This window comes from Macrobrachium rosenbergii, chromosome 13 (genome assembly GCF_040412425.1).
Source record: "Macrobrachium rosenbergii isolate ZJJX-2024 chromosome 13, ASM4041242v1, whole genome shotgun sequence".
NCBI lineage: Eukaryota > Metazoa > Arthropoda > Malacostraca > Decapoda > Palaemonidae > Macrobrachium > Macrobrachium rosenbergii.
Window position 1 is genome coordinate 33,004,296 of NC_089753.1, and position 12,978 is coordinate 33,017,273.

At 38.6% G+C, this 12,978-nt stretch overlaps 1 long non-coding RNA gene across 1 annotated transcript in view; it reads right to left on the reverse strand.

The window, feature by feature from the left end:
- Nucleotides 1–12,710, reverse strand: part of LOC136845136 (uncharacterized) — an 87,200-nt gene extending 74,490 nt beyond the window's left edge. The window contains exon 1 of the long non-coding RNA XR_010855085.1: nucleotides 12,572–12,710. This is a non-coding gene — a long non-coding RNA (uncharacterized lncRNA). The remainder of the gene's footprint in view (nucleotides 1–12,571) is intronic.
- Between the last annotated feature and the right edge of the window lie 268 nt (nucleotides 12,711–12,978).

Sequence of the window (12,978 nt, forward strand, 5' to 3'; positions counted from 1 at the left end):
AAGTGATGAAATGGGTATTTACATCGCACCTTCTAATTTCAACTTCGAAAGAGCAGGTAAGAGTGAGGAACATATCACAAGAAGGACTCTCGACCTCTTCAAAACTGGATGCACTTAAAAACAAACTGTCACTGAGTCGCATGGGGTACGTAGTGGGCAGGGGAGACGAAGCATCAGGAGAGGATTTCATACCGAAGTGATAAGAGGAGTCAAATAGGATTTTACAGATTTATACGCCATAAATAAAAAAAATGGCTAAAGGCTAAACAGTCGCCAGCGCAGGGTTTCACTGCAAATTTTCCAAATCAATCGAATGGAGCAGAACTCCCAAGTTCCTTTCATGCGGTTTAACCCCAAAAACAACTTCCGAGAGAATAAAGCCAAGATGATTGCTATTGTTTAATCCTCAATATCGCCCATACTCGTAGATACGCCAATTGTCCTAACAGCTTACTAATACTAAATGTGAGTTTTTAAATGAAAACCTCTTCGATAGTCAGGTCACAAAAACACTGATGAGACGAGCACAACAAACTTCTACTGCAACTTTATACAAATTCTTCTTTCAGTTACGTAAATCTTCAAAAGAAGGAAGAGAAAAATAGAAGTAAAATTTTTTGGCACGGATTGAATGCCAAAAACACTAGAACGAGGGGGTAGGAAAATATTTTGCACAGGTTTGCATTCCACAAATACTTCCCCGGGAAGGAGAAAAGAAAATTCTCTGCATCGGCTTGCGTGTCAAGAGCATCCGGCGAGGCGGGATGCAAATTCTTCCCGTGATTCTGCGCTCCTTACACCTCGATTGGCTACGGACGAGCTGTGCAACGCTAGACACTCAGCTGTTTTATTACGTGCCTGCGCCATCCAGAGAAATAGACGAACCTCAGGAATGGCCGTTTGAAAACGTGGATGAGTTGAGACAGTATTTCGACTGATTTCTGGCTCAATCGTGAAATACGCATCACGCTCAACACAACACACACATACACACACACATATATATATGTGTGTGTACATATACAATAACAAGACCTCATTTAAACAAGATGGTATCTGACGGAGATAATCAAAAAAAGTTACAAAGCTTTCAAGGACTGTCTGTCCTCATCATCTAGTTGCCGATGAGGACAGCCAGTCCTTGAAAGCTTGTAACTTACTCTGAATTAAAATCTTCGTTAAATACCAACCTGTTTAAATTAGTTTCTGTCATTAATTGTGTTAATGCACAGAACAGCTGAGCAGCTAATCAAGTTTATATATATATATATATATATATATATATATATATATATATATATATATATATATATATATATATATATATATATATATATATATATATATATATATATATATATATATATATATATATATATATCATCGTCTCCGAGGCCGTGTGAATCAAACGGCCTCTTTGATACTGAATTAATCCTTGCCATTCCTAAGTTTTATCTTCCACAACCAGCTTCCATACTCATACTTCTTATCCGAGAAGGTAAAGGACTCCCAACTCTTCTGGTGCCAACAGGAGTCCAGCTGACACTATCATGTACTTCTTTCCTAACACGATTATGAAGGTACCAGAATCAACACTGCTCCCATAACAAACTTGGTCGCTTAATCGTGCAAGTAATGATCATGATCTTCTTCTCTTGAATATAGAATTTAGGCCAAAGGCCAAGCACTGGGACCTATGAGGTCATTCGGCGCTGAAACGGAAATTGACAGTGAAGGTCTGAAAGGTGTAACAGGAGGAAAACCTCGCAGTTGCGCTATCAATCAATTGTTAGGAGAAGGTTAAGGAAAGTAAGAGGGAAGAAGGAGAATGTGAAAGGAGGTACGGTAAAAGAAACGAAAGGGGTTGCAGCCAGGGGCAGAAGGCACGCTGCAAAGAACTTACTTGCAGCCAGGGACCGAAGGCACGCTGCAAATGAACCTTAAGTAACGCCTACAGTGCACCGCACGAGGTGCAATGACAGCACTAACCCTCCTACGGGGTTCGTCCATTGAAAGCTCGTTTTGAGGAAACACAGGGGAAGTAAGAGAATTCCAGTACCAGAAAATAAACAGGATGAAGTGATCCAAATTATTTTATACCTTTAATATTGCTGCTTTTGTAAGGTCTCGATCTCAAGGAATTGTGAAAACCGGTGTGCTGAATGATGAAACGAGTGGAGGTAACATAAAATGAAGAACCTTTCGAGGTACTCTTTAAAAGCATTGTCTACAGAACCAGAAGAGAATTATAACCTCACTACTGAGCTCAAGGATAACTAACTCCGAAGTAAACTAGGCAATTTGTAAGGAAAAGAACTCTGCTTCAACTTACAGGACAGGAATACTGTGAGTGAACAAGAATTGCGAGACACAAAAACAATAAGCTACATACAGATGGGAAGTCCGTCGGAACCAACTTAACGTAGCCATTAATTTGACTTTTCACAGATACTTTATTTATTAAGCCCAAAATACTGACGATCAAAGGAGTTCAGTTTCAAGAATAAACATCACTGCAAAGGTATACGGGGAGGGATTGAGGGAAATTGGGTTCTGTTGCATTGAAATGTTACCAAGTTTTATCAGCACTTTTCAAAATACCATTCAGATGTACATTTACCACTGAACCCCAGGAATGCAAATTCCTGAGATGTATGCTAGTATTGCATCAGCCGCGGTTTTTTTACCATGCCCCCTAGAGGTTCAGTTAGGTTAGGTTACGTTAGGTTAAGATAGTTGAGTAATTCTAAAGTGGGAAACATAATGAGATAATTTTCGAGAAAATTCTATGGTTAGTTTTCAAGATATGGCGTCCCGCTTGTTTTTAGGGAAAGGTCCCGGTACTCGGTTACATCTCGAGGAGAATGCACCCGGGAACTGAAACCTTTTGGCAAAAATACCAGGCATCCAGGACACTCTATTATCAAGCCTTCCAAACGCACCATATAAAACTTTATTAAAATATTATGGTACACACACTCTCAATATCAAATCCACTTTTCCTTTGGAATCACATATTTAAGTGAACTGGACACGAATGATCGAAAACATCAAAAGTCACCATTATGCTATGTTTCGCCTCCAGAGCGGCATAGATTCGAATCTCGGTCAAGGCAGAAGGTCATAACATATTTGATTGCATTTGGGTTTTAATTTATTTCCAAGCTGGTATGAATTCAATATCAATTGATTGTTTGTGACTTAGTATCAGAAAGAAGGAAAAGTAACGTGATATATATATATATATATATATATATATATATATATATATATATATATATATATAAATATATATATATATATATATATATATATATATATATATATATATATATATATATACACACATATATGTATATATATATATATATATATATATATATATATATATATATATATATATATATATATATATAGATATAGATATAGATATAGATATAGATATAGATATATATATAGATATATATATATATATATATATATATATATATATATATATATATATATATATATAAAACTTCCACGAGAGAAAATGAATCATGCAAGTAACCAACTGGAAATGAAAAAAATAACAATGCACAGGGGGTTTCAGCTCACAGCCTATCAATGAACAAGTCGAGAAATTTGGAGGAACCTAATATGAAATTACAAACTCCATTCAGAGCACCTCAGAGCAAGGCACTGCATCACATGCATAAAATACATTCATAATTCAAAACGCGTCACATACTGAATGGTGATTCGAAACCCTCTGTATATAGAGTTTCAGCCCATTGGCTTGCCTCCCTCTGCATAAAAGCAGAATTGCTTTGCACAACGCCTTCATTCCACTGAAAGTGGAATAAAATGCTGAAACAAGTCTTTAAATTGTTCTAGCTCCACTGGTACCAAAGAAAATGCGAAGCTAAAACCAAGTACGACAGACGAACAAGTAAAAAATGCGCCGAAGTTTCTTCGGTGCAATCGAGCTTTCTGTACAGCGTATAATCAAGGCCATCGAAAATAGATCTGATTTTCGGTGGTCTCGGTATGATGATGTATGAGCCGCGGCCCACGAAACTTGAACCACGGCCCGGTGGTGGCCTGGCCTATATAATTCCCAGACGCACGACCATGGCTAACTTTAACCTTAAATAAAATAAAAACTACTGAGGTTTGATGGCTGCAATTTGGTATGTTTGATGACTGGAGGGTGGATGATCAACATACCAATTTACAGCCCTCTAGCCTCCGTAGTTTTTAAGATCTGAGGGCGGAGAGAAAAAGTGCGGACAGAAAAAAGAGCGGACGGACAGACAAAGCCGGCACAACAGTTTTCTTTTACAGAAAAACTAATAAAAAAAAAAAAGTGCAAGCGCTTTCTATTTACTTTTACCGAGACTAAGATGGAACTCATGAATATTACACTGAATTTTATATTGCTCGTAGGCTGAAAACTAGATGCAACGTTTCCCAGGAAAAAAAAAAAAAAAAAGAGCTCTTTAAAATTCTAAAAGGGGGGCATTGATCTTCATTATATAAAGGGGCTTCTTAGGACAATGAAGATACACGGAACGCGACAAAACCGTGCGTTACAAAATGCAATCATTTTAATGCCCAGGAGGACAGTTCCTTTGGCCCCGTCTCAGTGCCTTTCAGGGAAAAGGTGCGAAAATGTCCCTGCATACGAAATCCTTTACAATTTATTAAGGAATTATAAACGGCTTGCTGTCGTGCGTAAAGGACTTAGAGAGAGAGAGAGAGAGAGAGAGAGAGAGAGAGAGAGAGAGAGAGAGAGAGAGAGAGAGAGAGTAGATTTGTATTTCATTTTCCCCTTTCAATCTAAATCAAAATGCTGGTAATGCAGAGAGAGAGAGAGAGAGAGAGAGAGAGAGAGAGAGAGAGAGAGAGAGAGAGAGAGAGAGAGTAGATTTGTATTTAATTTTCCCCTTTCAATCTAAATCAAAATGCTGGTAATGCAGAGAGAGAGAGAGAGAGAGAGAGAGAGAGAGAGATACTTATATTTCAGCGTCCCCTTTCAATTTAAATCAAAATGCTGGTACTGCAGAGAGAGAGAGAGAGAGAGAGAGAGAGAGAGAGAGAGAGAGAGAGAGAGAGAGAGAGAGAGAGAGAGAGAGATTTGTATTTAATTTTCCCCTTTCAATCTAAATCAAAATGCTGGTAATGCAGAGAGAGAGAGAGAGAGAGAGAGAGAGAGAGAGAGAGAGAGAGAGAGAGAGAGAGAGAGAGAGATTTGTATTTATATTTTCCCCTTTCAATTTAAATCAAAATGCTGGTACTGCAGAGAGAGAGAGAGAGAGAGAGAGAGAGAGAGAGAGAGAGAGAGATAGAGAGAGAGAGAGAGAGAGAGAGAGAGAGAGAGAGAGAGACTTATATTTCAGCGTCCCCTTTCAATTTAAATATGCAGAGAGAGAGAGAGAGAGAGAGAGAGAGAGAGAGAGAGAGAGAGAGAGAGAGAGAGAGAGAGAGAGACAGAGAGTATACTTATATTTCAGCGTCCCCTTTCAATTTAAATCAAAATGCTGGTACTGCAGAGAGAGAGAGAGAGAGAGAGAGAGAGAGAGAGAGAGAGAGAGAGAGAGAGAGAGAGAGAGAGAGAGAGAGAAACCGTCAAAGGTAAACAAAAAAATTACTGTTTGGTGGGTTAAAAATATTGCATAGTTCTACAAGACTAGCTATAACCAATTCGTTAAATAAATCTTTATCTTTTAAAGTAATGGTATTTTGAGTAACCATATATATACTGTATATATATAATACGTGTATGTATGTAAGGATTGTGCATGGATTAATTGATTTAACATTAGACAGCAGACTAGTATGAATCCCACCATCAATTTCCATCGGCGAGTAGGGTCGACCGAACGGCCATCCATCCAATCAAAGTTGATGATATTTTAATCCTTGACAAATGTCACGTGAAAGATTTCAGTTTTGTACACAGACGCGCTCACCAAAAAAAAAAAAAAAAAAAAACGAACTAAAAAAAACGCGCTCAGAAAAAATTAATATTACTAAATTGGATTAAAAGGTCAAACAAAAACGAAGTCACGATTTAAGCAATTGAAAATGAGTATTCACATTCAAACGCGGTCTAGGTTACAATATTCAGCCTAATGGAAATGAGTTGTAAACACTCCATCTTCGTAGAAATCTTAAGATATACCACCTACTTCCATTCTAGAAAAGCTGTGTTATAGACTAATAATAGGAGCATAATCAAATGGCATCAAATAGGATGTAGAATGGGATTGTGGGGTAGGATGGGGGCGGGGGGAGAGCCCCAGAGGATGAAGAAGGGGGGGAGGGGGGTAGAGGGATGTTCTGGGAAAATCTTCTGAAAGGTCTAATTTGAAGAAAATCTCTCCGCCATTAGATTTGGCAGGCCATCCCGTCGTTTGACTACGATCGGCGAAAAGAAATGAAAATCAAGATATATTTCATTCCCTCCCTTTCTCCTTCGGCCCCCCACCCCCCATATTTTCCCTCTTTTGTCCGGATTCGCTGGATTTTTCGTCGCTTACCTGGATGTGCGTTGATTTGCAAATGAAAACTGCTACGGTGCGTCGATTTTGTTTTTCTTGTTCTCGTTAATTGACTTGTGATTAATCTCAACTTGCAACAAAACTACCATTTAATCCTGAATTTCCGAAGGACTGAAGGAAGAATTACTCGGCTAACAGGAGAACCAGAGAGAGAGAGAGAGAGAGAGAGAGAGAGAGAGAGAGAGAGAGAGAGAGAGAGAGAGAGAGAGAGAGAGAGTAGGAGAGTAGTTTGCGCCAATTCAGCAAATTGCAGGGCTTAACATTCATCAGATCAATTTCCGTCTCATATTCTGCACACCCCGTAGGGAGGCAGTGCCGTCAGTGCACCTCATGTGGTGTACTGTAGGCGTTCTTAAGGTTCTTTGCAGCGTGCCTTCGTCCCCTAGCTGCAACCCCTTTCATTCCTTTTACTGTACCTCCTTTCATCTTCTCTTTCTTCCACCTTACTTTCCAGCCTCTCCTAACAATTGATTCATAGCGCAACTGCGATATTTTCCTCCTGTTACACCTTTCAAACCTTTTACTGTCAGTTTCCGTTTCAGAGCTGAATGACCTCATAGGTCCCAGTGCTTGGCCTTTGGCCTAAATTCTACATTCAATTCAATTCATATTCTGCACAGTATAGTTAACAGTCAAGGTTAATAATTCATAACGAGTGAGTATAACATAAACCTACATTTATCAATTACCTAAAACTTTGAGATTTTAATTAATTTTTCAATAGAAATGTTAGGCCTATTTGAAACTGACATCATGATTATGTTATTTACATTTAAATGTTCGTAAGATAATTTGCGTTTTGTTTTCCAGCACATCTTACATTGTCACAAAGATATATTCTTGTCTTCTGAGCTCGTATATTCCAGGCCCATGTAACCCCAAAGTTCCGTAATGGTATGTGGCAGCGTAACTGCTAAGGTCGCATTTGTCTTCGAAAGTAAAAAATTGATAAAACGACCATAATCGAACTTAATAAATTCTAGCAGAGAGAGTAATTCGTCTGTGGGAAGACTTACGGGAATTCAGAACCAGAGGTTTGATTTCAGTTGCAGAGAAACATTATACGTAGTCTAGATGCAAAATGAATATCCCGCGTTATTTAGCAAGCCCGTGAGATCTCTCCATATCGATTCAGTTTCATAATCCTAAGCAGCTCAGCCCCTATGCAACCCCTTTCATTCCTTTTACTGTACCTCCATTCATATTCTCTCTTCAATCTTGCTACCCACCCTCTCCTAGCACTTGTTTCATAGTGCAACTGCTTTGAGGTTTTCCTCCTGTTACACCTTTCAAGCCCTTCTACTCTCACTCCCAATTTCCCTTTCAGCGCTGAATGACCTCATAGGTCCCAGTGCTTTTTGGCCTAAATTCTATATTCCATTCCTAAGGATTCTTCACAGTGAGGGTTAACTAAATGGGATGCATATCATGTGAAGGAGGAACTCAAACTCATTTTACAGGTCAAACCTAAACCTTAACCGGCAGGCAAGGGTCAATGAGCATATCATTTGCACAACTGATGCTACTAGGCTACTTGTCACAATAACCGCCAGTCCGCCACCAGCCGGGCTGTAAGTGTGTGTGTGTGTATGTGTGTATGGGTAGGCGGTGAGATTTAGGGCTTAACACCAGTAAACCCAGGCATACAATTCATAAAGTAATGACAAATACTGTTACGGTTTTCGGAAACAGGATTAACTAACAATTGGTTCGCTCCAACTAGAACCGTTACAGTTTGATAGAACCCACAGGTATATTAAAGCGGCAAATCACAGTCAATCCATGGCATGGGAATTTTAAAAATATAGCTATTTTGTTACATACATTTCGTCAATAATTTACAGGACAGGACAACGCCTAAACTGAGGGTCTTAACAAAAGTTTTCAGCTAAGAAATTATCGCTAATATTAGGTGATAGTTGGAGGGCGGATAGCCTGCTGGGGAATGAACCAATGCCCGTTATTAATATTAATATTTATAGTCCGAAGAAAACGACAAATATTCCAGTTTATGCCTTTATCCACGATTAAAGAGTTGATGCGTCCACCTATACTATTATTAGCTTTCTAACTTTATCTATTAACTGCATCGAAAGTTTAGTAGGCCTAATGATATGTAATCTAAAGGTCGCCAGGCCAATTATCAGTAAAACATAAATAACATTAAAGAAAAACTTAATACCTGACAGTAAGGAAGGTTCAGTCGTCAACATTATTATTTCAACTTTCTGTATCGTGAGATATTAACGAAATCTGTAAACCAAAACAATAATAAAAAGTGTCGTCTATACTCATAATTTGCTTAAATAAAATGCTATCCACCAGATAAATGCAGCATCGCGCCGGCATTTCTGTAATTTTGTCCCACCAACAATATGCAAAAACGACGCCGTTCATCATCAGCTAACTTTTTCATTACGGCGGCCATGATGCAAGGAAGTTGATTAATTTTCCCGCCAATTTTTCCCGCTCCGGGCCCCAACACGGGCAGACCCGGGTCTGGCCTGGGCGCGGCCTAGGGGGAGGGAGGGAGGGAGGGAGGGAGGAGACTAGTGGACTTTTTCTTAGTCCCAACGCGCGGCGTAATGCAACGCGCTGCATTAATAAATGCGCACAAAAATAATGAATAACAAAAACAAATTCTCAATATGGAGCAGATGACATCAGTTGCCCACAGCTTCCAACTTAGTGATGGTCAAGTCGGTTAAATATATACATACATTCTGATTCGAGATGGAATATTAATAAGCGCTGATTACATGTTCTCGTGGTTACAGTTGCGCTCGCGCTATAAAACAGTATGTAATATAATGGTCGGGTATATTAAGAAAAGTTGCTGATCAAAAAAGCATAAAATACTTCCACGAAGTTAACTAAAACAAATCAAAGCTCAACGCGCACTTTAATCACAATGTGAGTATATTACCACATGTATTCCAGATACCCCATAACTACTAAATGTGAAAAAATTCAAGAATGTCAGTAAAAGAATTTGTACAAAACCAAAGCACATTATCCAGCCATAGAAAAGTACAAAATACAGCAGAATGGCTAATCATAATTAAATAAAAGAAAAGCCTCTCCAACCACCTACATTTGTAACTCATAAAAATTACATTCAACTCCTGTAATTACATAGGAACGAGTTTATATAACCGCCGTTTACATTCATAGGCCTACACATATTCGCAGCTATTTTCACATCTGCAACCAGTCAAATTCTTGCACTTACGATCACTCACAATCTTATCTGCATTCACAAACTCTCACAAATTCAGTTACATTCAGTAAGTAACATTCACAAGAGTGAGTAAGTAACATTCACAAGAGTAAGTACGTAACATTCACAAGAGTAAGTAACATTCACAAGAGTAAGTAACATTCACAAGAGTAAGTAACATTGTGTAAGTAACATTCACAAAGGAGTAAGTAACATTCACAAGAGTAAGGTAATGTTCACGAGAGTAAGTAACATTCACAAGAATAGGTAACATTGGGTAAGTAAAATTCAAAAGAGTAAGTAACGTTCACAAGAGTAACATTCACAAGAGTAGGTAACGTTCACAAGAGTAGGTAACGTTCACAAGAGTAGGTAACGTTCACAAGAGTAAGTAACATTCACACCAGTAAGTAACTAATCTCGATCTTTTTCCGAGAAACTCATGAACTTGGTTCACGAAACTTTCGATACCACAAACAGTTATACCTTGCATATTAAGTCTACCGAGTATTTAAGGCAAATTCATGATTCTCTCTCCTACATCAAAATCATTAATAATTATCCATGACCGAAATATGTGACGGTATTTTAAAGACTATCACTGCTTCTTGCCATGTTAAGGGAGTCTGTCGTGAAGTCATGTTAACAATGAGCATGTCAGATTGGGTCACAGCAGTCAGAATGTTCATGTATCGAATGTGGTGTTCGTTGACCAATCAGTTTCATCTTCCAGTTGAAGGAGGAGGAAGTGTCTTTTAAGGTTCTACTACTACTGCTGCAGCCAAGCTACCTTCTGTTACGTTCTGTAGCTCACAAGGTAGTTTCATATCTCTCAAGAAGAATGATACTTCACTGTAATTCGAGTTCTGAACTGCGTAGAAGAGCGCCAACTAAGGAAACACTTCTGTGTTTGGAGGTGAACAGATTCTTTCTTACCGCTCGAAACTAAGGTACCATGATTTTACAGTTAAGTGGGTGGGGTTCAAATGGGACATCTCCCTACGTTCAAGTGGGATGAGGCACCTCGGGTTGGGTAAAGTTTGTTCAGGGTTAAGGTGGGCTGTTAATCTATAATTCTGACAAGATTTTTTTCTAGTAAAGGATTGTGCAGGATGCAACGTCCTGATTTAGGTTAGGCTAAGTTTATGTATTTCGGTAGCTTATGGAATGGATTGGTAAAGGGTTACCTATTAATATGAGACGAAAATGACTGTCACATTTGTTATAATCACATTAAAAACTAACAGAAGATCCAGACTCCACATTCAAGGTCACTCAAGTAACTACTCATCCCAGAACCTTTACTCCTTCAAATATGACAGACTTTCCTAAATTCCGTATTTTATGATTAAACAAAATGAACAATTAAGTACCCTAACCCTCTCCCGTGTGCCTCAAAGTATGGTGAAATACCTCAAAGTATGGTGAAATACAAGGCTACACCCTAACCTAATTTAACCTAGGATACTGAGTTCTACCCGACATGGGAAACTTCTCTCACTGGAATTACTTGACCTAACTTTATCTAGGTGGCCATAAATCATAAATTTCTTTCTTCCTATTCTTGTCATTAATTCTTTATACATAAAAGGATGAATTAATCAAACTTTTGACAGATATGAATGAATAACTCGTTACAATCACAGTATCTGATACATTTGCATATAGTAAGAGTTGACAATTAATTGAAAACTGAGCTCTATGACTTCAAATCCAGGTTTACTAATTACTAATACTATTATTTTCCTTCATTAAAATGGATACATACATTCCAGAATAGTATATTTTACTCATTACAGAACTGGTACATTAGTTTTGTGTAATTTTCCTTGGCCCCCCTAAAAATATCTTGGCCCCACCTAGGCCCCCTCGCTGATGTAATGCAGATACCTGCCCTAATCTAACCTATGCGGCCATGAATCATGAGAACAACTTTTGCTTACGTCTTTTTTGCTGCCCTAAAGATAATGGGGCAGCCCCAAATAACCGTCACCAGACCTGGCCCTATGGCCTAATACTTTGTGGCCTCTAAGCCTTGGTCAACCATTTTGAAACAAAAGAAGGCTATAATCAATTAACTAAGGATGCGAAAAATAAAGTCATCAAAATCACACCAAAAGCTACCAGAAAACACGCGTCACATTCAAATCAGATTCTTATTAAGTAACTACTCTTGCCAGAATCTGTACACCTTCAAATACGGTCTCTTTTCCTTAATTATCATCACCACCACCTCTAACGCCGGTTCGCTAAAGCCCTCTGTGTAATTCCGCCACTATGGTCTTTCCTAAAACTCGGTGTGTATAAGTGTATAAATTTATGACGATTAATATAGGCTACATATGTGGAACTGAAAGCCATCCTGAATAAAAGCATTTTTTCCTTGAAAGTTACATACACCTAAATAAAGAAGTAAAAATTAAAAGTAAACCATACAAAACTAACGTAAAAATCACACCAAAACCTATCAGAAAAACTTTATACTACATTCGTACTATCATATAAGATTACAAGTCATATCTACCAAATTTTAACCTCCATCAGCTACTCAGCCACACATCTACCCATATTCACAATCACATGTTCACGCGTAATTTCAAGGAAATGTATTATCATTTGCACTATACTACTGAACCAGGCAAACTGCCAATCACACGCCGCCCATTTTACAGTCGCTAGAGCTTTTGTGACCGCTTGCTAAACTTTACAAAATTTTATTTACATCCTATTAAACATTTCCCATAGATTCTATTATACCTAATCTCCCGGGTTTCCTAGCTTGCTAAACGGCTTATAAAGTACTTACCGAGGTTGAAACGCAGACAACCCTGTCTTCCACACACAAACACACACACAAGGGCCTGCTCACACTAGCCAACCGAACGTTACTAAGAAAACGGTAGTATTCAAGGCCAAGAGAGACGAGGTCTACCCAATTGGGTGGGGTCGCCTCCCACCTGGGGTAGCTACGAAGGCGATGACGTATCTCAGAGGTATACCTGCTCATTGCGGCAATTCACCTGCTGACGCAATAAGGAGATAGATAAAGCTCCGCCTACATGGGGGATTTTGGGGGGGAAGTAAGCAGACCTTCTCTTTCTCTTGGTCTTGACCTGGACTAGTGAATTAATCTCTTGCTTTAAAATGTCAAGTGTTTTGGCAACGGAGGAGGATAATGATAAAAAGCGATAGAACTCTTATTGCCATATAATT